We start from the raw sequence: 26,855 nt of genomic DNA on the forward strand, positions 1-26,855 counted from the left end.
TTTCCTCTACCCAGAAGTGAGCTGGAGAGGAGTAAACAGTCATCCTGTGACTATCTGGCCAGGTGAACAGATGCAGCTGATTGGCTGACTGGTGATGCGTATCAAGAACACAGACAACTGATTGGTGGGATGCCAACTGTTAGGCTAAACACTAGGGATGCTCCTGAATGGGTGGCCATGACAAACAAAGTGTCTTTATGTGTTCCATTATTGGTCGTATCACTGCTGCTAATCATTCTGATTAGCTGATTGGCTCTGAAGGTGACTTGTAATCAGTCGGTGGTGCCTTCCTGTGCTTTTGTTCCATTCCATCCATGAGTGGGGGTTGATATTTCATTGGCTGATGATATGTTTCCTGGGCTTCTGATTGGGTATGTTTGTATTCGCACATCCTTCGTAGTTTCGGGGTGGGCTTAAGTGTGTCTCTGGTTCATCCCTCCAGGGGGGTGAAATTTGTCCATCTGCCCCGCCATCAACATCTTAGTTTTTTTTTTTTTTTACTTTCTGACCCCAGACCAGCTTCAAGCTAATCCCTCCTCACTGCATGAGGCGGAAGGAAGGAAGGAAGGTTGGGAAGGAAAGCAGGAAGCTGCTGTGGAACACAAAGAAGGAAGAAAGGAAAGTAGGTAGATGGAAGGAAGGGTGGCCTGTCCTTCCAGAACATTCACAGGTGTTTTTGTTTTGTTCAGGGCTGAGACTGGGTCCCGTTGGACGTAGAGAGCAGCCTTGTCTTTTCTTTTGAAGAGCCTCTCCTCTGTAGGACAGTGCTCCCGCTGCTTCCGACGACAGCGACAGCGCTCCCTCCGTCCCCTCGCTCTCTGTCCCTCTCTCGTTCTCGTTCGCGGTCCCGGTCCCGGTCGGCGCCGCCGCCTTCAGATCGCCGGGAATTCTGCCGCGTGGGAGTGGTGGGCGGAGGGGTCAGCTGACCGTTCTTCTCGTCTTCTCGTGGCGGAGGGAGGGAGGGGGGGGGGGTTGATGAGGGAGAGGAGAGATTTAAAAGAGAGAATGAGAGAGTAAAAGAAGGTGAAACAGTCAGAGAACAAAGGAAGAAAGGAGAGAATTAGGGACGAACAGAGAAAGAGTGAGAAAAGGAGTATTCGTATATTTGTGTGTACGCAATTTTGATGATAAGTAGTAAAACAGTTATTTTCATTTGTTGATCACTAATTGCAAAAAAGGTAAATTAATTCAGCCATAATCAGTACTGTGTGTGTGTGTGTGTGTGTGTGTGCGTGTGCGTGTGCGTGCGTGTGTGTGTGTATGTGTGTGGGTATATGTATATGTACTACTACTCACCAGCCAGTGCCTGCACAGAAGGCTGATCATGAGTACTTAGAAGCTGAGCCTGAATGGTCTCCACTACTCTCTTGAACCTCCTACTGGGACCTGAGGAGAGGAGAGGAGAGGAGAGGAGAGGAGAGGAGAGGAGAGGAGAGGAGAGGAGAGGAGAGGAGAGGAGAGGAGAGGAGAGGAGAGGAGAGGAGAGGATATAAATGCAACCTGAGAATGAAAACAGGGTCAGGGATATGTTATTTCGCACTCTTTCGATCCAGAACAGACCTGATATTAGAGTGAAGGTCACGCTGTAGATTCCCAACTCTCTCCTGCCTTCCCTCTCTCGTTCCCTCTCTCGTTCCCTCTCTCGTTCCCTCTCCCCCTCAGAGAATGAATTTATATCCACCTGCCATCAAACACAAAAGAGAATTTGTTTAAAGTCATCCAGGATCATTTATATTAATACATGAAAGCTCCTTGATATTATATACATGATGAACACTTAATTAAAGTAATGAAGTATAAATAACCAGACTAAAAACGGATTGTAAATCAAAAGAAAGCAATTGAAGCAAAAATGAGGCAATCACCTGGAACTTGACAGGTTTCTGGAAGACAGAGGGACCACCAGAGGACTTATACTCCGCCCGGAAACTGGTCTGAGACATCACACTGTGGCTGAGAGATGGGATCTGGAGGCCAAGCCAGGTGGGGTGAGATAAATGGTTGGATAAGAGAAAGACAAAAGTAAACAAAGAAAGGTAAGACGTCTATACAACAAGAGTTTCAGTATAGGTATAGTAAGGATGGGCGATACCACAAATGTTCTTTTCAATCCGATACCAAGTAGCACCAGGGCTTGTATCCCGATACGAGCCTACTTACGGTAAAAAAGTGTTTACATAAAAAGGGGTCATATCGTTATTTCTACAGTAAAATTGGTAAATGTGAACATCAAGAAAATTATATCAAAATTATTATCATTATTTTGGGCATGAAATCATCATCATCAAAATTTAAAAAACTATTAATTTACCCCCCCCCATCTTAAAAAAAAAATAAGAACATTGTGGAAATAGACAATGTAGGCTACACACGGCGCTCACATGGCGACCTGAGTGTACCAGTCATTCACGTGGGACTACCGATTTACTAAGTAGGCTAAATCAAAATTTGCATGGCAACATCACTTTTCAATTGGGGCTGCCAGGTTTGAAACAATTAACAATACTACATTGATATCTACCTTACCAGGCAGCGCTAGCTTCCTACATTAGCCAGGATGATACTATAAATAAAGATGGCTGCCAAAATGTATAGTCCTTGCTGCTTCGCTCTCTGCTGCGCTGTAAAGTTGCGCATCCTGCGTGAAAGCCCCGCTGTAAGGCACATGTGTTGACATGAAAAACACTGAATTTGTGTAAATTATTTCCATTCAGCTTTTCTAATGAAATGTATCTAAAACTAAGTGGATGGAGACCCAGACATCGGTTCTTAGAGAGCAGACACACTCACGGACAGGAAGGCGTGGACAATATCGGCCTTGATTGAGCTGAGAGGTTTGTCTCTGATCACCAGAAAGATCTGTTCCTCTCTCTCCAGAGTGATGAAGTTACCAAACCATGACCTCTTTGCCAATCTGAAAACAAAGAAATATCCTTGTTTAGACATTATTTGGTATTACAGCTCTACAGGATGCATACAGTACTCGAGTACTGCCACCAGGTGGCCATAGATTCAAGGGCTAATGTGAGATTCAAACACAGCTGTAACATCATGAGTAACCTGATGAGTAACATGTGAGTCATTCTGTCATACGTTTTACATACTAAAGTGGAAAACATACTGAAGGCTCTGTTATGTTATGTTACATACAGCAGTTGTGCTCAAACATTTTCATGTCAAGGACCCCCAAAATGTATTTGGCCGCAGACCCCCATCTCAAAATATTTGTTTATATTCATATTTTGTTATATTTGTTATAGACTTTTCAAACATAGCAGATCTACAAGCTCATGCTATGAGCTTGTAAATCTGCTATTTTTGAATAGCTAATATGGATAAAGGGGTTACATTTATTTATTATCTAATTTTGCTGGGGACCCCCTGGTACCCCCCCAAGGACCCCTGGGGGTCCCCGGACCCCACTTTGAGAACCAATGACATACAGAACACAGCAAAATCATCAGTGGTCATTTAACTCCGAGACCCACAGGGTAACTCTCAGATTTAAATGAGCACTGAGAGGATGATTCTGTGCAGCTTTTAATTCTAATCCAGTGAATTCTGGACTTCCTACTTGTTTGGACTTTGGACAAGTTTCTTTTGCATGCTGTACTGTGCTGTTACAATCTGTTCTGCTCTATTGTTCTATTGTGTTGTGATAGTTCTCTTGCCAGCGATGTAGATGCTCAATCCTGCTACTCCATGGTTGAGCTTATACGGTATGTATTGTAATGTTGTGTAATGTTGTGTACTGTAGTGTAGTAGTATAATGCTCACTCTGGACTGGACTCTGGGGTCAAACTGGACATATCTTCGGACGTAGGAACTGGAACAGAAAGTTAAAAGAAAAAAGTGGAAGAAGGAAAGCAGGAGAGAGAAAGGGGGCGAGAGACACAGAGAAGACAGGTGAAGAAGGGGAAGGGAGAGGCAGAGAGAGAGAGAGAGAGAGAGAGAGAGAGAGAGAGAGAGAGAGAGAGAGAGAGAGAGGAAGTGGGAAACATAGGAAAAGAGGAGGGAGAGAAAAGAGTAATTAGACAGAGACAGGGGTATAAAAAGGGAGATAGAAAGACGTGAATGAAGGGATTAAAAAAGAATAGGTGTGAGAGAGAGAGAGAGAGAGAGAGAGAGAGAGAGAGAGAGAGAGAGAGAGAGAGAGAGAGAGAGAGAGTTGTAAGAGATGGAGAGAAGCAGAGTGAAGGAGGACCAGAGAGAGAACAGTGAATGTTGATGACGAGACCTGATGGGGTTCATCTTCGTTCTTTGTTCCAATTAGTGGTCAATGTCATGCACAGCCAGACATCGGCCACATACACACCTAACATCTCTGAAAACATCTCTAACTAGCTGCATGGGAATATCACATCATATTATAAAAAATACATACCTTTATAAGGTAATGTAAGCAAGATGCTGTCTCAACCTTTCAGTTATTGTTAGTACAGAGAGCATATATTGAAGTTCAAACCACTAGGCTCCACAGAGGTTGGCAGTAGGGATTGTCACGGTGTACCGTTTTATGGTGTATCGTACCACAAACAGCCACAGTATTGATATAGTATACATAGATTTCTGGGCCCACAGTATTGTTTCGTTTTATTTTAATGTTTTATGTGCATAAAATGTAAATTGATGAATAATAATAAGCTTTAAAATCCTAACTTCATATTTTACTCAATTTATAATGCACCAGTCAGTTTCATTTGGGCAAAACATGGCTTATTAATATAATGAAATACATTTGATAGGCTAATAAAACTTTATCCCTGTGCCAGTGTGCCACCCAAGGGTCCCATATCGAAATTTTTAAGATTGTTCAGTACTTCTTTGGTAGAACGGCTTTTACAACTCACCCTACGCCTGGTGTCAGTGAAGTAGTTATACTGTATGTATGAAGTTTAGTACTAGGCTTGCAATAAAGTTCTGTCTTGACAGCTTATACAGCTTATCTTGCTGAGCAGACTGAGTACGTTTTTCAGAAGCACCATGCAGGTGGAGAAATATTATTAGTTCAAGGAATATTATTGCATTTTCTGTCAATAATACGTTTTCTCACCCTGAAATGTGTTAGTGAACCTGAAGTAGCTATGAAAAACCTTTTTAACTCACAGTGCAGTTTGTTATAGAACCTGCTATGAATAAAGTTTTGGAACTCACCCTGTAGTTTGTTAGTAAACCAGCTATGAATAAAGTTTTGGAACTCGCCCTGTAGTTTGTTAGTAAACCAGCTATGAATAAAGTTTTGAACTCACTCTGTGTAGATTGTTAGTAAACCAGCTATGAATAAAGTTTTGAACTCACTCTGTGTAGATTGTTAGTAAACCAGCTATGAATAAAGTTTTGAACTCACCCTGTAGTTTGTCAGTAAACCAGCTATGAATAAAGTGTTGAACTCACCCTGTAGTTTGTCAGTAAACCAGCTATGAATAAAGTGTTGAACTCACCGTGTGTAGTTTGTCAGTAAACCAGCTATGAATAAAGTGTTGAACTCACCGTGTGTAGATTGTCAGTAAACCAGCTATAAATAAAGTGTTGAACTCACCCTGTAGTTTGTCAGTAAACCAGCTATAAATAAAGTGTTGAACACACCGTGTAGTTTGTCAGTAAACCAGCTATAAATAAAGTGTTGAACTCACCCTGTAGTTTGTCAGTAAACCAGCTATAAATAGAGTTTTGAACTCACCCTGTAGTTTGTCAGTAAACCAGCTATAAATAGAGTTTTGAACTCACCCTGTAGTTTGCGTCTGTGGAAGCGCGGCGAGCCCAGCAGGTTGTTCTTGAATGAGTTGAGACGCGTCCTCCAGTGGGCGGAGCTCGAGGAGGCCAATCCTCCACTGCCGCCGGGGCTGGAAGGCGGAGTCAGCGACATGGACGCTCCGCCGTCCGCCCTGGAGGCCGACGAAGAAGAGGAGGAGGAGGAGGGAGGGGTGGTGGAGGAGGGGTGCTGCATTTGGTGCACGGGCGTGCCCAGGGGGGTGGGCAGCGGGGAGCCCTGCGGCGTGACCTGTGACAAGGCAGGGGAGGGCGGAGGAGGGGCGGAGTTAGAGGCAGCGTTAGCGGCGGAGGAGTGGTGGGCGCCGCCCTTGGCGGATGACTTGAAGACAGAGGTGGCGGGAAAGAAGAAGAAGCGGGGGATGGGCGAGAGGAGAGGGGAGGGCGAGGGGGAAGGGGAGGTGGGGGTCTGTAGGGGGAGGGACTTCATGGACTGGAGGTGGGGCCGGTCGGACTGGCCCTTGGAGGGCAGGGTCTGGGTCTTTGGGTCGGGCGTGGCGCGGGACGGCCGCGAGGTGGTGGAGGCCCCGCCCGCTTTGGGCTCTGGTGGTTTGGGGGAGGTGTTGGCGGAGGCGGACGTGACTTCTGATTGGTTGAAAGTGAAGACTGGGCTCTGATGGATGGAGAAGAGGACAGAGGAGAGAAGAAGAGAAGGGAAGGGAGGAGAGGAGATGGATGGATGGATAGAAACAGGGAATGAGAAGGAATGGAGAGATGTGAGCGATGGCATGGGTTATGGTTTATCTATGAATAGTAAGCTATCCTATGATTCTCTAGAGTACTTCTAGAAGAATGGACCGGATGGGTTAAAATGGCCACTCCATGGATGTGACATCATCGCTGTTTATGATCATCTGGCATCACGGCATCCACACAAATACAGAATGTGAGCCAGTGTTTAGGAAACACTGCCCAAGTGGAATTTCGGAAAACTGAGGATTTCTTTGTTTTTTTTTAAGAAGGTACAATGTTCTAATGAAAGACCTACACCTGATGCTACAGATGGTGTAGGACAGTGGTGGAAAACCATGTGTTTACGATCGACCGAACAATATTACGGGCCTTTTGGTTAAATGCTAAATGGTGCATTTATATAGTGCCTTTGCAAGGCACTTTACAATGTGCATTACATTCACCCACTCACACACACATCCACACACCGACGACGGAGGAAATGCAGGAACTGGGAACCTCAGGCTTGCTGTTTTGGATGCAAATTAATAGAAATTGTCCTGGCCGAATATCAAGAGCAGCTTATAATAAGAAGTAAAAGCAATGGTGTTTTACACTGCCTGGCCCTGAATGATCTCGTGCCCAAAAAGGTTGTCCAAAGGTTGTCCACCCCTGGTGTAGGATCTAGTAGTACTATAACACAGAATCAATGCAGAATAAATGCATGACTGGTAACTTCTACATTGGCTTCCACTGTATGTGTACTGCGCATGATCCAGCAGTAGCAAATGACACCATCCAGGAAGATGAGCCATTTTTTTGACATCATGTGCAATTACAACAGTAAAATCCTTGGTGTTAATTTAAAGGATAAATGAACATGGAGGATTTTACTGTGTGAGTTTTCTTCTGTGTGCTATATTTATAGTTTCTTGGTATTTTTGTATTACTCGCGGGCATAACTGCATTGTTTGGCTTAAAGGAGTAGTTCACCCAAAAAATAACGTATTTTCTATCAACACACCCCATAAAGCCTTGAACTCATGGAGATTTATTTGTTTTTGTCGCATTCCTAAGCCAATAATTTGATGACCGGGCGGTCAAAAACCAAAAAATCTCCATGATTTCAAGGCTTCATGGGGTGTGTAATTGATAGAAAATAAGTAATTGGGTGAACTACTCCTTTAATTATGTTTCCCAGTTGCTTGTGGGTAGCCTCACTACTTTCATAATGATGTAGTAGTTAAGATATTTTTTTCTGTATTTAGCTGGGTCGCTTGACAAAAGCTACATCACTACATTTTCAGTGGCACATCGACGTAAAATAGATGAGTTTTGTGTATTTTTCATCACAACAAAGGGAGAGGGAATTCTCCATCTCCATCCATTTGTAGCTGTCATATATTTTACACAGACACTTAATGTCATAACATGTCCCCTACTTTTAATTAAGTAACTTGTAGTGTAGCTATCTGCTTATGTTTAATGAGAGCTTTGAGATTAACTCAGTAACTTTTTATAAAGAGTAACTTGTAGCTTTGCAACATTATCTTAAGTAGCTTGCCCAACACTGCATATCTTTATTTATTTACAGTATGTGAGTGCCTGTGAGTGTCTTTGTGTAGCTGTCCACAGCAAAATCCTGAGTATAAATTTAACTCTCTGAAAATTTACCTGTAAGGGTTAAATGAACACTCGGGCTTTTATTGTGTTCCAAGCGGTATGACATGACAATACAGATCATGAGATGGGTGATCATGAGACAGCATGTACAGGTATCTGGGGTAGCATGGAGGAAATGGCTAATTCACATGAACTCTCGTGGCGCAGACCAAAGAATAAGCCATCCAGATAACTAAAATACAGTACTAAAACATTCACCCAAAGAGAAGATTCATTGGGTTAAAAATATAGAAGCACAAGGCCAAAAACATACAGTAGTCTTGTGCACATGTATGCACTCACCTACACGCATGCACACACACTAGGGCATTCACGAATGGTGATTTTTAGCATTCGAATTATTCGACCTATAAGTATTCGAATATTCGATTAATCGATTTGATTATAATGGCATTGATGATGACTCGACTCAAGGAATGCGAGTTGATGTCACACCAGAGCTCACAGCTGCGTGTCTGCTGTAGAAAAGCCACTGAAACAAAAAATCTAAAAAACAAATCTAAAAAACAAATCTAAAAAAAATAAAATAAACTTTTTTTTATAGAATAATCGACTTTGATTACAGTGGTCGAATAGTGGTTTTGATAGTCGAATATTTGATTATTCTGTTAATGCCCTAACACACACACACACGCACACGCACGTGAACGCGCACGCGCACGCACACACACACACACACACACACACACACACACACACACACACACACACACACACACACACACACTAATCACACACACTAATCACCACTGCTGATACCATGGTGACCAAACAATATCCCACAACAATACAATTAACAGGCAGTGTGCAGTGTTTCTTTGACAGAGTCGTGACCATCACAGGCAGTAAGTATGAATGGACTGGGTGAACTGTCCTCAGTTTTCTGTGCCAATCCCCTCCACTCCTGGCTGTAATTAGTTTATAATAATTGTCTAGTCAGGTTATATAATGGCATGTAAAGGAGAGGAGAGGAGATTTAGAATGACCCACTGGTAGAATACAGTAGAGATCTTACCCTGGGGCTGCTGAGAGGACTGGAAGAGAGACCAGTGGAGGCTCCACTAACAGAGCGAGACCTGTTGGAGAGAAACAGATACAGTCACCCTGGTCAGGAAGTCAAACAGATCAGTGGTTCTCAAACCTTTTAATTCCAAGGACCTCCATAACTCACAGGTCCATTTGGTTCCCATTTATCTACCCTTACAGACCTGTAATGGTCCATTTAGAACAGCCTCAAAATAGTTCTAGCTAGCTAGAGGAAAGGCCTTGGGGTCACAAAAAGTTGTAGAGGTAATTGTCCCAGGTGCACGAAGGCGCACAGCAAATTCCATGGCAATAGACAGTTGTTGTGTTGTTTGGGACCAAAGTGGTGAATGGACAGTGACTGACAGCATCCTTAGCGCTGCCAGACGGGCTAAAATAACCATGGGTCAACCATTCTCCTAGTATTCTGTATGTTATTCTTAACCCATTTAGACCTGAGGCCGATTCTAAATCCTGACCTAAGTTTTCTGAGAACTTCAAATATTTATTCCAAAATTACAAAAAAAATATGTTGCTATATACTGTACATAGCAACAGGAGCCCCAAAAGGGGTTCCCGTCCTGAAAGGTATAATTACAAAAATGGGTTCCCGCCCAAAAATGGGTTAAGGCGTGAAAATGCGTCTGCGAATATTAAATATCACGATTAATTTGGTGATGCCTCATTCATACAGGTGATTTTATTCGCGCTGAAAAATCGACCTGGCAGTTTCAAATTGATGCTAATTGATGGCATGAAATAAACACTCCCAGTGTGTATGGCCCTTTAGTGTCAAACTTTTGACTATCAATCATGTATCAACACTAGTTCCGTTCATTCGTCTGTTTGCCTTTGCTTGTTTGGTTTGTTCTTTTGTTTAAAAGGTTTGATAGAGCGTTGACTCTCAGTTGAATCTGCTACTTGCAAGACCCTGACCCAATTGTGTGTGTGTCTGTCTTTATGTCTGTGTAGGTCCATACCGCTGGCTGTGTGCTGAGGTGTCCAGGGCCCTGCGTGGCGGGGTGGGAGACCCCTGTTCCGTGACGCTGAGGACCTCCAGGCTCTTCCTCTCCGGCCGACACCGGCCGTGGCGCGTCAACATGGGGGAGTCCACGCGTTTCCTGGGAGGGTCTGTGAGAGAGTGGACATGGGTTATGGTATGTCACCCCCCATCTTTCTCCCCATTTCCCCATTTCCTGTCAGCCTACTATCCTATTGTATCAATAAAGGCATAATAGTATGACGCATTATTTTACCTGGGTTACACCTTCTGATAGTTCTACTTGAATGTTGACATGAAATAATAATCCCGCTAGTGTTTCAGTAGCACGAGCGTGAAAAAAATACAGTTTGCAGTGACAGCGCTGCTTGTGCTCAACACTCGCTGAAAAGACTAGGATAAAGATACCAAGGATTCGTTAGTGATGTCACTGTCAAGCGACACTGAAGTGGCTCGGACATACGCATATTTGTACAATCCATGAACTTGGATATCCCGGCCGCCTTCACATGGCCCTATGGTACATGTCCCGCAGACCGGGGCCTGGTGGTTAGGAACCTCTGTTCTAACCTATGTCATTCCTGTGTGTTCAGTGTTCTAACCTATGTCATTCCTGTGTGTTCAGTGTGTTCTAACCTATGTCATTCCTGTGTGTTCAGTGTGTTCTAACCTATGTCATTCCTGTGTGTTCAGTGTGTTCTAACCTATGTCATTCCTGGGAGGCAGGTCCTCATCCTCACAGCTGGGGTAACGCTCTTTCCTGTCCAACAGCAGGTAGTAGATCATCTTCTCCTGGTTCTCCCTGACGGAGGGCCAGGTAGAGACACAGGGAAGAGAGAGAGAGAGAGAGAGAGAGAGAGAGAGAGAGAGAGAGAGAGAGAGAGAGAGAGAGAGAGAGAGAGAGAGGGAGAGGGAGAGAGGAGAGGGACGGAGAATAGAGTGAAGGGGTTTAGAAATGGGGGGAGAGAAGCCAGAGAGTGACAGTAAGCGAAAGGCAGAGATTAAAAGAAAGAGTAGAGACAAGGTTACAAAAGAGAGAAATCAGGGAATTGTTGGGAGAACGAAAATATTGTTTTGAAAGCATTTTTGAAAGCATGATGCAATAAATACAGTTCTGAGTGAGCTGAAGAGATCAACCCAAACATCAGTGTATCTACCAGAGCATTGTGGGCAGTGAACAACAATATCATTCAGATTGATAGAGAAAGGAGGGCAAAAGGGGGATAGAAATATAAGCAAAGATAGAGAGAGACAGAGAGAGACAGAGAGAGAGAGAGACAGACAGACAGACAGACAGACAGACAGACAGACAGACAGACAGACAGACAGACAGACAGACAGACAGACAGACAGACAGACAGACAGACAGACAGACAGACAGACAGACAGACAGACAGACAGACAGACAGACCTTTGTACATACCAGACAAATTAATGGTGTAACACACTTGCCAAAACAAGACATACAAAAGAGAATGAGATAGAGAGACAAAGAGAGAAAGGGAGAAGCGGGGAGAAATTCAATGATTTTCTTTTCTGTATGTGTGTGTATGGCGGCCGTAGCAGAGTGAGTATTGAATATCCGTCTGCAATCGGAGGGTCGCCGGTTTGCTTCCCAGCTCTCCCAATCTATGTGTCAGAGTGTCAGGGGCGCTGGAAATAAAAATGACATAGGGGGACACATCGGGGGATGCATGCACGCGCGCGTAGCGCATCCATGTCTGTGTGTGAGTATGTGTGTGTGCGTGCGTGCATGTGTGTGTGCGTGTGTGCGTGCGTTTGTGTCCAGTATATGCTGTACAGTACTCACTCTTCACATTGCAGGTCCTTTGTGAGTTTGGCTCTGTCTCTGAAGCAGCCCAGGGAGTGCATGCTGTCCAGGACGTCCGGGTCGAGCTCCGTCAGCGACAGGATCCTCTTCAAACACACCCGACGAGGAGGAGGCTGCTCTGGACACGGCTCGTTACGACCGCCCCTGAACCAGGGCGACAGGGGCCAGAGGATGTAGTCAGATACAGTTTGTAAATTACCTCATGCAATTTGGGGGCCAAAAATTAATGAACTGCCATTTTGATTTGTTTTTTCTTTGCAAAAGGTTTTTATAGACAAATCGTCATTATGAATAGACAAATTATAACTGATGGTAAAAAGAGAAAGACAAGAACAACCTACGCCAAATGGATACGCCAAATGGATAACATGGGGATATTCCATAATAATGTGAGACATTTATACAAATATACAAGTAGATATGTAGATAATGTAGATATGTAGATATGTGCTATGTGTGCTATTGGCAGAGATGAACTAACATGCAGTCCAATGGTCTCATTTATGAAAATAGACCCGAGTGAAATTAGGCATTTTTTGAATATTTTTTGATAAAACATTTTATTTGATTGATACTTAGTTGCAGTATTGACCGTGGACATTCACTAAGTAGGGCATGTTCCAGTGCAAAATCACTATATAAAGCCACTTTCTCATATGAACACTGGAAAATGTCCGGGAAATCAGGTTGAGATATTGTCCGGTGTTGGCCGTTCATACATGTAGCATGCAACAGGAGAATGTCAGTTTCAAATGTGTTCACACATTAATGGGATAGTTCACCCAAAAAATAACTTTTTTTTCTATCGATTAGTCACCCCATGGAGACTTGAATTCATGGATACGTTTTAGTTTAGCCAATAATTTGATGACCAGCGGACCGGTAGGCAGTGGTTCCGGTAGGAGACACAAAGGAGACTCTTTGTGTCTCCTACCAGAACCGCTGCCGGTCATCAAATTATTGGAGACAAAAACATAAAAATATCCATGAATGTTTGATAAGGTGAGGGGCGGGGTCTGGGTAGACGCACACAGCTACTCCAACGTCAATATAACACAGGCACAGCCTGAGGGAGATGCGAGGATCAAATGCAACATTTTTCAGAGAACATTGGGCTCTGTATACAGCGTGTGCACATACAAGTGTGCACTGCGGAGGGAAGCACCAGGTGTCTCGTTGTCTACAATTAGGCAGTAGTAAAGAGACAATTATGTGCGATCGGTGAATATATCGAACGCTAATAAAAAGCAGAATGATTAAACTGGTTTTCAGTTCTCTTTCCAAACACCTCGGGAGGAGGGGAGGCTTCACCCGACAACAATAGAAGCGTCATCAACACGTCCACACACTGAATGTAAATTCACAGCACAATCACCGCACATAGAGCGGTTTGAGCCAAATCGGACATTACCCGGACTTGAGTTAAGGGTCCTGCCCGCATAAAATCTGTTGCATGTCCTATCCTACTGAGCCGGAATGTCCCGTTCATACATACATCTTTGAACTCTGAAAAACTTCCATAATACAGTGCATGTCTGAAAGTGGCTTACGATTAAGACATGTACACTAAAGTTAACTACCACCCATTGAGAACGTATCCGTTTATATAAAATATTACACACATCAACCAGACACAAAGGCAAACTAAAGAAACTAAAACATGTGCGCACGATGCAAGCACACACACACACACACACACACACACACACACACACACACACACACACACACACACACACACACACACACACACACACACACACACACACACGCACACACACACACACACACACACACACACACACACACACACACGTAGGATAGGAGGTAGTGAGTGGACAGCCTGAAACATACTCCACGTAAGTACATGAAAGCAAATGACAACATCTGGCGCAGCTGGCACAAATATGCATCCCTGGTGAACATCCGTAACTGTGCTACTCTCACACCGACTCAGCCGACGACGTACAGTAACTAGACGTATTGGACCCCCTTTCCGTCCGGAAAACGTAGGTGTTTCTGGGGCAGTGCCATATGCATAACATGTCTTTAATTATAGGCTCATTTAAAATGCCATTTTGTTTGACATTGCAGTAACCTTATATGAAACATTTCAGATAAATATAAATAATACAAGTAATACTATATCACATAAAACTGTTCTTGAAAGTAAAATAGATATTGTGCACAACAGTGCATGGGCAATATGTAATAATAATTATTGTTATCTGACAGACAAAGTTATAATTACAGCATGTTTTAATAAAGTAAAACATGTGTCTCAACTCAAGCTAATGCTACCTTTTGTCGGGAGACTTATATTAAACCTTTATAAAACTTAAATGAAATCAACCATAAGCTCCAATTCCCAATAATTGTTTTTGTGTTCTTGCATTGTAGTAGCCACAATGCTACGTTCTCCTCCATGATTTTGTTTTGATTCTCCATAGATTGACAATTGAATTATCATTTCCAACCTCTCATCTCAACGTAATGATGTAGCCACACAGCTACGGCACAGGAGCACTGCTTTCATTGGATGGATGGATGCGTTGGACGGATAAGATTAGAATAAAGTTGGTTGAATCAAACTTTATGCAAATGTGGTCAGTCCAACGATATGGCAAAAAAAAAGTTGTATAGCTCGGCTGAATTGCGTGCCTTCTTATGAAAATGAATTGGATCAGCGGAATGATGTATATTATGAAAGAGAACACAAATCCAAGAAGACAGCCGTGTTAATTTTGTCGACTAAAACTATGACGAAATATGTTCGTCGACTACCTTTTTTCACTGACTAAAGCTAAATAAAAACTAAGCTAGGATGACTAAAACTGTGACTAAATATACAGACAATTTTGTCAACAAATAAAAAATAGATGAAAATGTTAGGGAGGGACTAGTGGACAAGAGATCTTGTAGAAATAAGACAAATCCTTTTATGCTTGGCTGGGCGTGGGTGTCACACTCCGAAAATAGCCGATCTACAAATCAGGCATTATGACGGCATCAAGGCCTGCCAAAATTAAATGTTGTCGACTAAATCAAATGTAGATTTAGTTGACTAAAATGAATGCTATTTAGACAACTAAAACTAGACTAAAAGTTAAACATTTCAGATGACTAATTTTTTCTTTCAAAAGACTAAAACTAAATCAAAATGTGCTGTCAAAATTAACACTGGAACACAGCTTCATTCTACTGTTGCCTGTTATAGAAACCCTCGCTTCGCATTACGATGTTCAGGTGACACAATACAGAACGCAGCGTCCACGTTCATGTGGAGTAGGTTTCAGGCTTTAGAGAGAGACATTAGGAGATGGAGAGATTACAGAAGTAAAAGAAAAAAGGAGAAAAAAAAGATACTCACTGGTACCAGGAATGTTTTTGTATTGCTTCTAGCTGCAACCAACAAAGGACAAAAACATAGTTATTAGCAACAAACTACAGACATCACAAAGTATGTTCATGACACAAACAGGCATGCTGGTGTAAAAGGTGGACTTGAACAACAGCTACATCAGTTCTGTAACAAGTAGTTTTTGGAGAATTCTGTATTAGCCCATGCTACTCATGCCCCTCTCTCTTCTCCTCCCTGCTGCTTCACTTTATGCCTTGAATAGAGGAATCTCCTCCAGCCATCTGTCCATTTCATCCATCCCTTCAGCCTCTCCCCTCAGCTTTTCTCTCTCTCTCTCTCTCTCTCTCTCTATCACTCGCTCCATTCTGCTCATCTCTTTTTAACCTTGATTTCTATCATTTCTTTCAATGGAGCCTCGTGGCATTTAGGTGAACTCTGCAGTGTCCTTTTTCTCTTTCTGACTCTCTGCCTACATTCTATCCATCCATCCATCCATCCATCCATCTATCCCTCCTTCCCTCATTCCGTCTCCTCTTTTGTTTCCCTTCCCTCACAATGCATCATGAGTTTACCGTCAGAGCAGACAGCGGTCTTGCCTCTTACTGTAGCTTCTTGATACTGAGTCAGTATATTTCACACACTGCTTAGTCTTAGTTGGAGGATATGACACAATAAATTCAGAGGGAAACGAGGCAGACAGATCTGTGTGGATCACATGACTATAGAGATAATGTGTGCCGATTTGTGTGATGTTTGGACAAAATCTGTAGGAGTAAAATCAAATAAAATCTTTTGCAAAAATCTGACACATGGACGGACGGATACAGTGACGGATGGACGGACGGATGGACGGGGGCAAAACAGTCTCGGCCACGTCTTTGGCCTGGTGGAGACAAATTGTGAAAAAAGTGCATTTTTGTGTCCCTTTTGTGCCATACTGTACAGAGATCAGATCCCTGTATCTGTCTGCCTGTGTCCCTTTTATGGCCATATAAGGATATCTCTATATCTGTCTGTCCTTGTCTCTTTTATACGGCTCTTGTCTCTTTTATTCGGCCAATGATAGGCAAGACTGCCTATCATTGGCCGAACATGCTGGCCTATCCTTGTCTATATCCACAGCATAGGATTGTTTGTCCTACTAGCAGCGGGTCTCTAAGGATGTCTGTCAGTCTAATAGGTAGGTACTTTAGTGCCACCCTTTGGCCAATTGAAATTAGCTTTCAACTGATGACAGATCTGCCAAAGCCAAACATGGCAAGAGCCTATTATATATGTAGTACAGTATATTTACTGAACTCTGACATGATGCAACGCTCTGTAAACCATCTGTAACTTTACTCATAAGAAATAGAAATAAAATAAAAACTTCACTCGTATACAGTATGAATCATAGCCTATAATGTGTTTGTAATGATAATAAGCAGAATTGGCTCATGCCTGTATGCAATTGTCTGTGTGCTCACTGCTCACCATAACTCATGCCAGGATTACATTTTGTGTTGAAATGTCAGAAAGATAATCAGTTTTCCAGTGTGTGCCTGCGTACGTGTGGTGTTTATTTGCTGAAATTGGCTGCCAATGAATGCCATGTTCCTCTCTTTAGCCAGATTGTTTCAGAAGGCAGGGCAGTGATTTTGAATTGCAGTAGTAAAGTTGGTTTTATATTGAATATTATGTGCTCAGGTCAAGGTGATTATCATTCAGTGATGAGGATCAGGGTCTAATTTGGCAATGCTACAATAGTTTATTGTTCGTAAGGCAAGCGTTTTCCCACAGTGGTGACTCATAATAACACACTGTTTCTTTATCTGCTGCTTATAGTTACTGATGTGTAATCAATTTATTTTAAAGCTACAGTAGTTCAAACTCAACTGTATTGTAGATTATTGTAGTATGCAGCATTTGATTAACTTTGATGATGACTGAAATTAATAACCCATTAGGGTGCCTGGTGGCTCAACCAGTTCACTGAACACATCCTCCTTTGAGTTGTGAATTAATTAGAGATGTGCGCGGATATACAGAGAACCGGTGCAGCCCCTACTAACCTTTTTACTACATAAAATGCGGTTATTCTATTAAATATATATTTTAATTGAGATTTAATTCACTTTTTTTTATTACATGTTTCCATTTTGCACCCATATTACTGTCATGTCTTAATAAAATTGCTGCTTTTAACAAGCAAAATAAACAAATACATTCAAATTAAATGTTACCATGGTTGATTTATGTTTGGCTGAAGATCCAATACTACATCTCATGTTATGGTTTAAACTTTAAGCCTTAAAGTTTAAGGGGAGCTGGTCAGTCAGTAGTGTGCTTCAGACCTGCTCTGCTGGAGTGACAGCATAATTTGATTTGACCTACATCTGCGAACCTTGCACTGGCATGATGTAATTCATTATTTGGGAGCAGGTGTGTAAGATTCCAATAGTACCGGTATAAACATTTTAAATGGCTTCATATATGTATATGTGAAGCCATATGTACTCAGTTTTGGCTATTTTATGGGTGTTCATTTTAATTAATTCATACATTTTCAACTATTTGAAGAAACGTTTTCAGAAATGTTGAGTACACGTGAGTGAAATTAATCACTGGGGACATCCCTGGAATTAATGAATAAAATGTTATTTTAAACAATCTAGCTAAATACTCTACCATGAGTATTTACATACTCATGGTAGAGTATGTAAATACTATATAACTAGCACATCTCCAGTGTTTGGAATTTTGACAATGGTTGAATGACAATGTCAAAGTTATTTGAAGGAGACAGCGCACTGGATTGGACACTAGAAGCGTTGTAAATGTTTTGGACAGTTTGGACATGATTGCAATCCATCGGGAGAGAGAGATACAACATGCATAAAACTATAACTAACCCTATCCCTATCCCTAACCCTAACCTCACACTAACCATATAACCGTATAAATTGGGGTGCCCTAGTTTAGTTATGCCTTTCACTAATGTTGTGAAATAGTAGATTTTTCCATTTTTCCATTGTATATCGCCATCTCTCCATCCCTCCCTCAATTTATACATCCCTCCTCTCTCTCATCCCTTCCCACATACTCATGGATTTAAGCAAAATAAAATCTCACGACTGAAACTGTTTGTATGACCAAGTCTTAATGTGTGATTTGTGAAACAGTGTGAAAGGAACCCCCCCCCACACTAGCACTGTATCCTAAACAATTAACACAATATGTAAAATTATAATGTCATATTGTCCCTGCTGCTCTACATACTGCAAAACAGGTGAAGAAATCACAGATTGCGGCTTTAATCTTTGCTTTTATATGAAATATCCGAGACCATTAAGATGTTATGGAGGATGCCTCTGAACATATATATACAATTTGATCACTTCAAATGCTCTAATCTTTTTTTTTTTTAATACCGAAAATAGCTTATCTACAAGCAGAAAATAGCTGATCTACAAGCTCTCAATGCGTCGCAGACGCATTGAGAGCTTGTAGATCGGCTATTTTCACTGCGCAACATGCTTCCATAGAAGACATGCTGGCTTCTATGGAATCCAAATGACTGAAATCAGTCGTGGCGACTTGAGAACATGAATCCATGCATACTGTGAGTCTCTTGTCGGGGTTGACTTCGATCATGCCTTTCAGCAGAGCCTGGCAGTCAGGAGGGATGAAAGTGAGGCATATGGAACACTCCGCTCTTCACCTTCTCCAACAACTGACGCAGGTTGTCATGGTCGAAGGGTAAGGCACCCTGCGGTGAGAGAGAGAGAGAGAGATGGATGGATGGAAGGGAGAAGAGAGCGGAATACAGCCCAGAGTGGAAGAGAAGCGAGTGAGTCAATGAGGAAGAGAGGGAGGGGAGATAAAGAGGAAAGAGTGAGCATAGGGGATGATAAGACGTCACACATTCAAACAAGCTGGAACGTAGATGAGTTGCGGCAGAACATACAGAGACATTTTTAAAAAGGGAAGGAGATGGCTCTAGGGTTTGAGAGAGAGGAGAGAGAGAGAGAGAGAGAAGAGAGAGAGAGAGAGAGAGAGAGAGAGAGAGAGAGAGACGAGAGAGAGAGAGAGAGAGAAGAGCATTGATGATGGTGATGATGATGGTCTTACCACTAGAAGAGCGAAGAGGATGACACCACAACTCCACACATCTGCCCTGCGACCATCATACTTCTCCCCTGTGACACACACACACACACACACACACACACACACACACACACACACACACACACACACACATACACACACACACACACACACACACAGCAATGTTAGGCGCATATGCATGAAAAGCACTATTAAGCATAAAATACACAGCAGTGTTAAATGCACACACGCAAACACGCACAAGCATACACACACACACACACACACACACACACACACACACACACACACACACACACACACACACACACACACACACACACACACACACACACACACACACAAACACACACACACACACACACACACACACACACACACACACACACACACACACACACACACACACACACACACACACACACAGCACTCACCCTGATGACTTCTGGACATGCATAGTGAGGGGATCTGGCAAGAAAAGACAGAATTACTAAATCAAATGAATTATTATCAAAACACAATCTCTTGGTTCTCCATCCAATCTATCCAGGTCTTACATGTGTTTCACATACAGTACATTTCTGCAGCCTAATAGTTGAATAGCATTGGACTCATTCTGTCAGTAAAACAGGCTGATTAGTGCATGCAGATGAAACCATTAATTCCTTACTGGTCAAGTTGACAAACCTTTTTAAGCCTTGACTCAGTTGAAACGCGGACCATTGCTTCAAACAGACTTCAAAATCACTAACAGCCACTGTTTTAATAATGTGTTCAGTTGGTGTACATCGTATTAAGAGTTAAGAAACATTTGATCTAATTTAACACAGGATAAAACACTGTAGACAAACAGGAAACCACGTGCAACACAGGTGTTCAACGAGAAGACCACTACTCCTAATAGTTAGGATGGGTAAATGCAGAGACAATTTTCTCAATTGCAGTGGTGGAAAGTACATTTACTTAAGTACTGTACTTAAGTACAATTATGAGGTATTTGTACTTTACTTGAGTATTTCCAATTTCCAATACTTTTATTTCTACTCCACAAAATCTCAGAGGCAAATATTGTACTTTTACTCCACTACAATTATTGGAAAACTTTAGTGACTAGTTACTTTTCAGATATAAATTATTACATTATGAAACATACATTAACCACTTTAGCCCTGTTTTATACCTAGGCTATTTTAATATAGCCGATATACAAGCTGCAACGCGTTGTGAGCTTGTAGATCTGCTATTTTCAAATATTTTAGTACTTTTACTTTTGGTACTTTAAGTACATTTTGATGCCAATACTTACAATCTGGACTTTCACTTGTAACAGAGTATTTCTATATTGCAGTATTGGTGCTTTTACTTAAGTAAAGAATTTGAGTACTTTTTTCCACCACTGCTCATTTGTCATGTGTGTACACTACAGTGACAAAAATACCCCAAGAGTTGGGGACTTAAATTAGAATTATAAATTAGAATCCAGGTTGACTATGTGGTTGACGCACTAATTTCTCAGACACTGGTAATAATACTACCAGTACATAATCGCATTTCCACCCACCGTTCGTCCGGGCTATGGGACTGTGACTATTCTGTATATCCCATAGCCTGCGGGGACCACAACTGACACTACAGATCCCATAGCCCGTGGCAAAAAGGATCATAAACAGCTTAAATTGGAGAAAAGTGAAGAATCAACTTCCTCACTCCCTGCATAATTTACAATTTCAGACTGATACATGTAGGTCAACCCACCGATGAGAAAGATGGACAAGGATGGACGGACTCACAGAGTTTTGTTCATTTAATAGCAGGATAGTAGGATTATGCAATATGTAAATGTTTCCATATCTGTCGCTGTAATATCTAATGAAGGCAGAAATGGCAATAGATGAGCATAAAAAATACTCACCCACAGCTGGTCTCCAACAGGCTGTCCCCCACCTGGAGAGAAGCCCATACCGAAGTCTGCTATCCTGATGTTGTTCTTCTCATCCAGGGAGAAGATTCTCTGGCTTCAGGTCCCTATGACTACACCCGCACATGCACCCGTGCACGCACACGCACACGCACACGCACACGCACACACACACACACACACCACACACACACAACACACACACACACACATACACACACACACACACAAATAAAAAGTAAGACATCTTGACATGAGTATGATGAGCCAGCAGCAAGGACACATTATCTGTGTGGTCCATGTTACATAATAACACATGTATTAGCTCTCACATAATCTCAAGCCGGACAACTCTTTTCATAATCTTTGAATGCTACAGAGTTTGTAACACCTCGCAAACGTTGTGACAAGAAGTTTTGTTGCAATTACATTTAATACAATGTACATTTCTGCTATACAGCAAGCTGGATAGGCTTATATAAATTTGTTGACCCGTAGGGCTTATTTGCAGACCACAGAGACGAAATGGATGCGCGCGCGCAGCGCGTGTGTGTGTGTGTGTCTCTCTCTCATTTTCAGCACTTCCGATTTACAGACTGTTAGACGGAAGCACTTGAACATTGTGTGAGCCAACAGTGTGTCTGGAGAGACTATCTCTCTCTCTCACCATATGGAGTGGTTGTGGCAGAAGTCCAGGGCTGAGATGATTTGTCTGAAGAACTTCCTGGCTTCTTTGGGAGTCAACCTGCCTTTCTTCACCAGGTAGTCAAACAGTTCTCCTTCCCGACACATGCACCAATACCAGGTAACTGACAGACAGGGCCAAAGGGGAGAAAGACAGGGATAGCCGGGAAACAGACAAGGAGACACTACATTGTTCTTGTTTGTCCAGCATTGTTTTATTTTAATGTTTTTATTAGAGAGAGAGAGAGAGAGAGAGAGAGAGAGAGAGAGAGAGAGAGAGAGAGAGAGAGAGAGAGAGAGAGAGAGAGAGAGAGAGAGAGAGAGAGAGAGAGAGAGAGAGAGAGAGGGGGGGGGGTTGGTGTGCAGTAAGATCGAGGGAGGGGAAAGAGAGTAATGATAAACATGGATGGTGGTGAGTGTTAGGGAAGAAGACAAGAGAGGAAGGAAATGGGAGATGGACAGAGTCAGGGGAAAGAGAGAGAGAGTATCAGGGAGGAGACAGATGGGGAAGGGAGAATGAAAGGAGGAATAGAAGAGAGGGTGGTTACGGGGGAAGGAGATAGGCGACGAGAGGCAGAGGAGAGGATGGAGAGGAGAGTTGAAAGGCGTTGTAGGCGGGAGGGGACGAGAGAGGAGGGGAGAAAGGGATGGCAAAAGAAGGAGAAGAAGATAAGGAATGGAAGGAAGGATAGAGGAAAGTACTCACAGGTATTTGTTATTCTCATAGACATCATGAAGCTTCAGAACATGAGGATGTTCTATCAGCTTTAGAATTGCTATCTCTCTCTCCACCTGCCGAGAGAGAGAGAGAGAGAGAGAGAGAGAGAGAGAGAGAGAGAGAGAGAGAGAGAGAGAGAGAGAGAGAGAGAGAGGGGAGAGGGGGGAGAGAGAGAGAGAGAGAGAGAGAGAGAGAGAGAGAGAGAGAGAGAGAGAGAGAGAGAGAGAGAGAGAGAGCAAGCAAGCAGTGAAAAAATGGAAGAAGTGTGTGAGAGTAGTAGAAGGGTAAATGCCGGGTATTGAGAATGAGAGGGGGTTCAAAAGATGAGAAGAGTTAGAGTAAAACATAGAAAAGCCCCTTGTTCCACGTACCGCTGTCAATACATCATTGTCTATTCACAGCTTCGGCCATAATTGTATATAAACATAGACCACTTTTCCGTCAATAGGTTAAACAAGCCAGATGACTAGTATGGTCATACAATACATAATACACTGGGTTAGTGTTATTTGGTGTTGTGTGTGGCTTTAAGTCAGAGTGAGTTTGAAAAGGAAAAGTTGGTTTTCAAAAAAAAATGTGTAAGACAACAAAAAGTGTAAAACTTCTGTGTAACAAGGGCAACCAGAATCACTTCTGCACTTTGGTTTGTTGATGCAACACCAGGACAAACATCATCCTAGTAACGGACTGTTTGTGATGATGTGAAATGGAAAGTGCTGGGGTCGTCTAACAGCCCGGGGCTCAAGCCTCAGAAAGAGTTTTTTTTTCCCTGCGGCTGTCAGAGCCCTGAAGGCCCAGAGGACATGGTCAAAATACAAAAGAACTGACAAAATTACTATATAAGCCCATTCAACTTAAAACTCCATGTCAACAATGTTAGACTCATTGAAAACACGTTTGTTGTGTCCTTTTAATGCATGCGAGGACCATCATTTTTTGATTACTTTTATTCATTTTAAATGTCTAGAAAATGAAATAAATAAATGAATACAAAACCAAATGTTGGGCCCCCTCATTCATTAGAATGAAGTTACCAGAACCAGGGATGTGAGTTTTCAATGGGTCTAACATGGATAACGTGGAGTTTCAAGTTGAATGGGCTTATACAGTATAGGAGGGGGACGTGGATGTCTGATCAAATGAAGATCAAATATCTAAGTATTGAATCATGCCACTTAAAAACTCAAAAGTCTGAGTAGACATGAACCCAGAAGTGTTTTAAAGTGAAATACCCCTTTAATTTGTGAGTAAATGTGTTTCATATTGTGGCATTCATGTTCCCATGACATCTATACTGAACCACAATAACCATAAGCCGATCTCAATCTAGTTTTCTACTGTATGTGTTCCTTAACATCTTTTAGCATGAGTATTCAGAGATGCCGAGGAAACTAGGGTAACAAAATGCTGTAAGTATCTCACAGTTTAAACGCACTGTTCTTTTACTGTAAGCTTTATGACTTTAATTAATAAAAAGCTGAACAGCTATTGTCAATTTTCATTCGCAAATCTCATTAAACTAATCTCTGCTCCCCATCAAATATCAGCCAATTGAAAATGTGATACCATACAAGTCCAGTTACCTCAATTATCATTGAATCGAATTATCATGTGACTGCCAAGGTCTATATAGGCTACAAATATATGAAAACTGTGCACACGGGCTGCAACAAACAATAGAAATTGGTTGCTGAATGTGTATGCATTTTGTATGAGCTGAGGTGTTGACCAAGGTCACCTCCTTTCCTGCTTGGTGTGGGAAGCAATAGCTGAATCTTTGGATGAAAGTCAGAAATTGTGGCTGACATTGTATTTCAGCTGCCAAACTAGGACTTCTGTACCTTCTGCCTGTTGCTGCAGCTATCATTCAGCGTGCTACATTTGGCTAACAAACATCGGCGGTGGTGATTGCTACTAGTGGTCAGAATGCAGAGTAAGGCAATGGCCCACATTCCAGGGCGATAAAGATGAGCAATATACTGTAGCAGCTTGTAGCAGGAAGAAGGGATTGATTGTTGGGATAAAGTAAAAATTCTAATGACTGTTCACATAATGGACATGCAAGCGTAACAAACAGAACAATACAGAGAGAAAAACAATGTCTGGCACCATGGTAGAATGAATCTTATAATAAAGATGTGGACCATAAGTTGATTTTTTTTTAAAAGTGTAATGAAAGCATTAGGTTGTTTAGAACTGAAACCAAGCCTTTTGCACTGCTTTATGTGTTTCAGCTGCTGAAAAGTGACTTCATAAGAGTCAGTCAAAAAGACTATAAGAAGAATATAAAAATTCATTAAAAAATGATTATTAAAAAAAGAAACTGAACGCTTTTCAGCATTTGAACAACCAATAAGATATATAAACTCCATAATGAGTCTTTCAAGCAGTGGTAGACTTTTTGTCTTTAAATACCAAAATTACAGTGTCTTCTTTTTCCTTCAGATGTACTTTTCTTCTGAACCAACACACTCCAGGTTTTAGCACACTGCCAAGCCAGTTTTGACAAACATAAAGAATTAACGGATGTGACAGCCGGCTAGAGAATGCGAGTTATACTCGTTACTAACGTAACATAAATTTTGTGAATGCTTTGAGCCATACTGAAGCAGCATTTCAATCTTTTGGTGAGGAGTAAGAAGAGGCGTGGCACCTTGCTCAATGACACATGGCTAACGGATATATTAATTAGGGCATAATTATGGAGAATGAATGGAGAATGAACCTGTGACCTTTCTGTCACGTACCTATCTGACCACCTGTCCTATCATACTGACACAGTTTATTTGACCATAAGTTAGACACAGGTGAATTATAGCCCCTATACTATGAAATAATTCGATAAACAGGTTACATGTATTAAAGGCGAATGGTTACAATAAGACAGACAGACAGACAGACAGACAGACAGACAGACAGACAGACAGACAGACAGACAGACAGACAGACAGACAGACAGACAGACAGACAGACAGACAGACAGACAGACAGACAGACAGACAGACAGACGGACAGATATACTCTACCTTCATGAGAACAGACTCTGACAACTTTTCTCTGTTTACAATCTTTATGGCCACCTTCTGCCCTGTTATGCAATGGACACCCAACTTTACCAGACCTAAGAGAGAGAGAGAGAGAGAGAGAGAGAGAGAGAGAGAGAGAGAGAGAGAGAGAGAGAGAGAGAGAGAGAGAGAGAGAGAGAGTTGAGAGATTTATAGAAGAAGAGAGAAAACAGAAGCCGGTAGAGACAGACAGACAGACAGACAGACAGACAGACAGACAGACAGACAGACAGACAGACAGACAGACAGACAGACAGACAGACAGACAGACAGACAGACAGACAGACAGACAGACAGACAGACAGATTAAAATTATAGGTGTGAATCCATGCCATGATGCCAGACCACAGTGCAGTGAGGTCAGCCCTCAGGGCAAGAAAACAGAGATCTGAGTGAGTGAGTTTGATGTGTGTAACACACACTCTCTCTCTCTCTCTCTCTCTCTCTCTCACACACACACACACACACACACACACACACACACACACACACACACACACACACACACACACACACACACACACACACACACACACTCTCTCTCTCTCTCTCTCTCTCTCTCTCTCTCTCTCTCTCTCTCTCTCTCTCTCTCTCAGGAAGCATGTCAATATATCACATCAGCAGCAGCAGCAGCACACTTTACTGGCAATGTAATAACTGACGGGTGATGGGCTGTCAAGCCTGTCATCAGCTCACTATACCTGGTAGACTGAGACGGCTACGTTTTGAATAAGCCTACTATGATGTATTTTTATCCCCACCCCTTTACAACAACCAAGAGGAGGCACGCTGCACCTTGCATACGCCCCAGCAGCAGCAGCAGCACAGTTCTAGAGCGTTACATCAATCCTATGATCCATGGCTAAGAATACTAAAAAGTCGCATTACACACATCGCAATCAGACCGGGGAACACCCTAAACTTGGGGCTTACCTGTCTGCCCCTTCCCGAGCGTCTTCTCCAGCCGGTAAGGCCCCACGTACTGGCTGGATTGGCCTACCGTCAACTCCTTGCTACTCAT

General features: G+C 42.3%; 1 pseudogene across 1 annotated transcript; it reads right to left on the reverse strand.

Annotated features, from left to right (window-relative positions):
• Positions 1–580: 580 nt before the first annotated feature.
• On the reverse strand, positions 581–26,855 carry LOC308098021 (serine/threonine-protein kinase BRSK1-like; annotated as a pseudogene). Its single transcript has 20 exons — positions 26,768–26,855; positions 25,796–25,890; positions 22,758–22,843; positions 22,035–22,176; positions 21,362–21,480; positions 19,880–19,917; positions 19,450–19,517; positions 18,940–19,087; positions 15,349–15,380; positions 11,958–12,122; positions 10,852–10,949; positions 10,128–10,278; positions 9,140–9,200; positions 5,728–6,001; positions 3,778–3,826; positions 2,791–2,914; positions 1,866–1,967; positions 1,561–1,681; positions 1,297–1,386; positions 581–939 (listed from the first exon to the last, which is right to left on the reverse strand). The product of its transcript is annotated as a serine/threonine-protein kinase BRSK1-like (transcript).

The sequence above is a fragment of the Gymnoscopelus braueri genome (assembly GCF_963280865.1).
Source record: "Gymnoscopelus braueri genome assembly, chromosome: 13".
NCBI classification, from domain to species: domain Eukaryota; kingdom Metazoa; phylum Chordata; class Actinopteri; order Myctophiformes; family Myctophidae; genus Gymnoscopelus; species Gymnoscopelus braueri.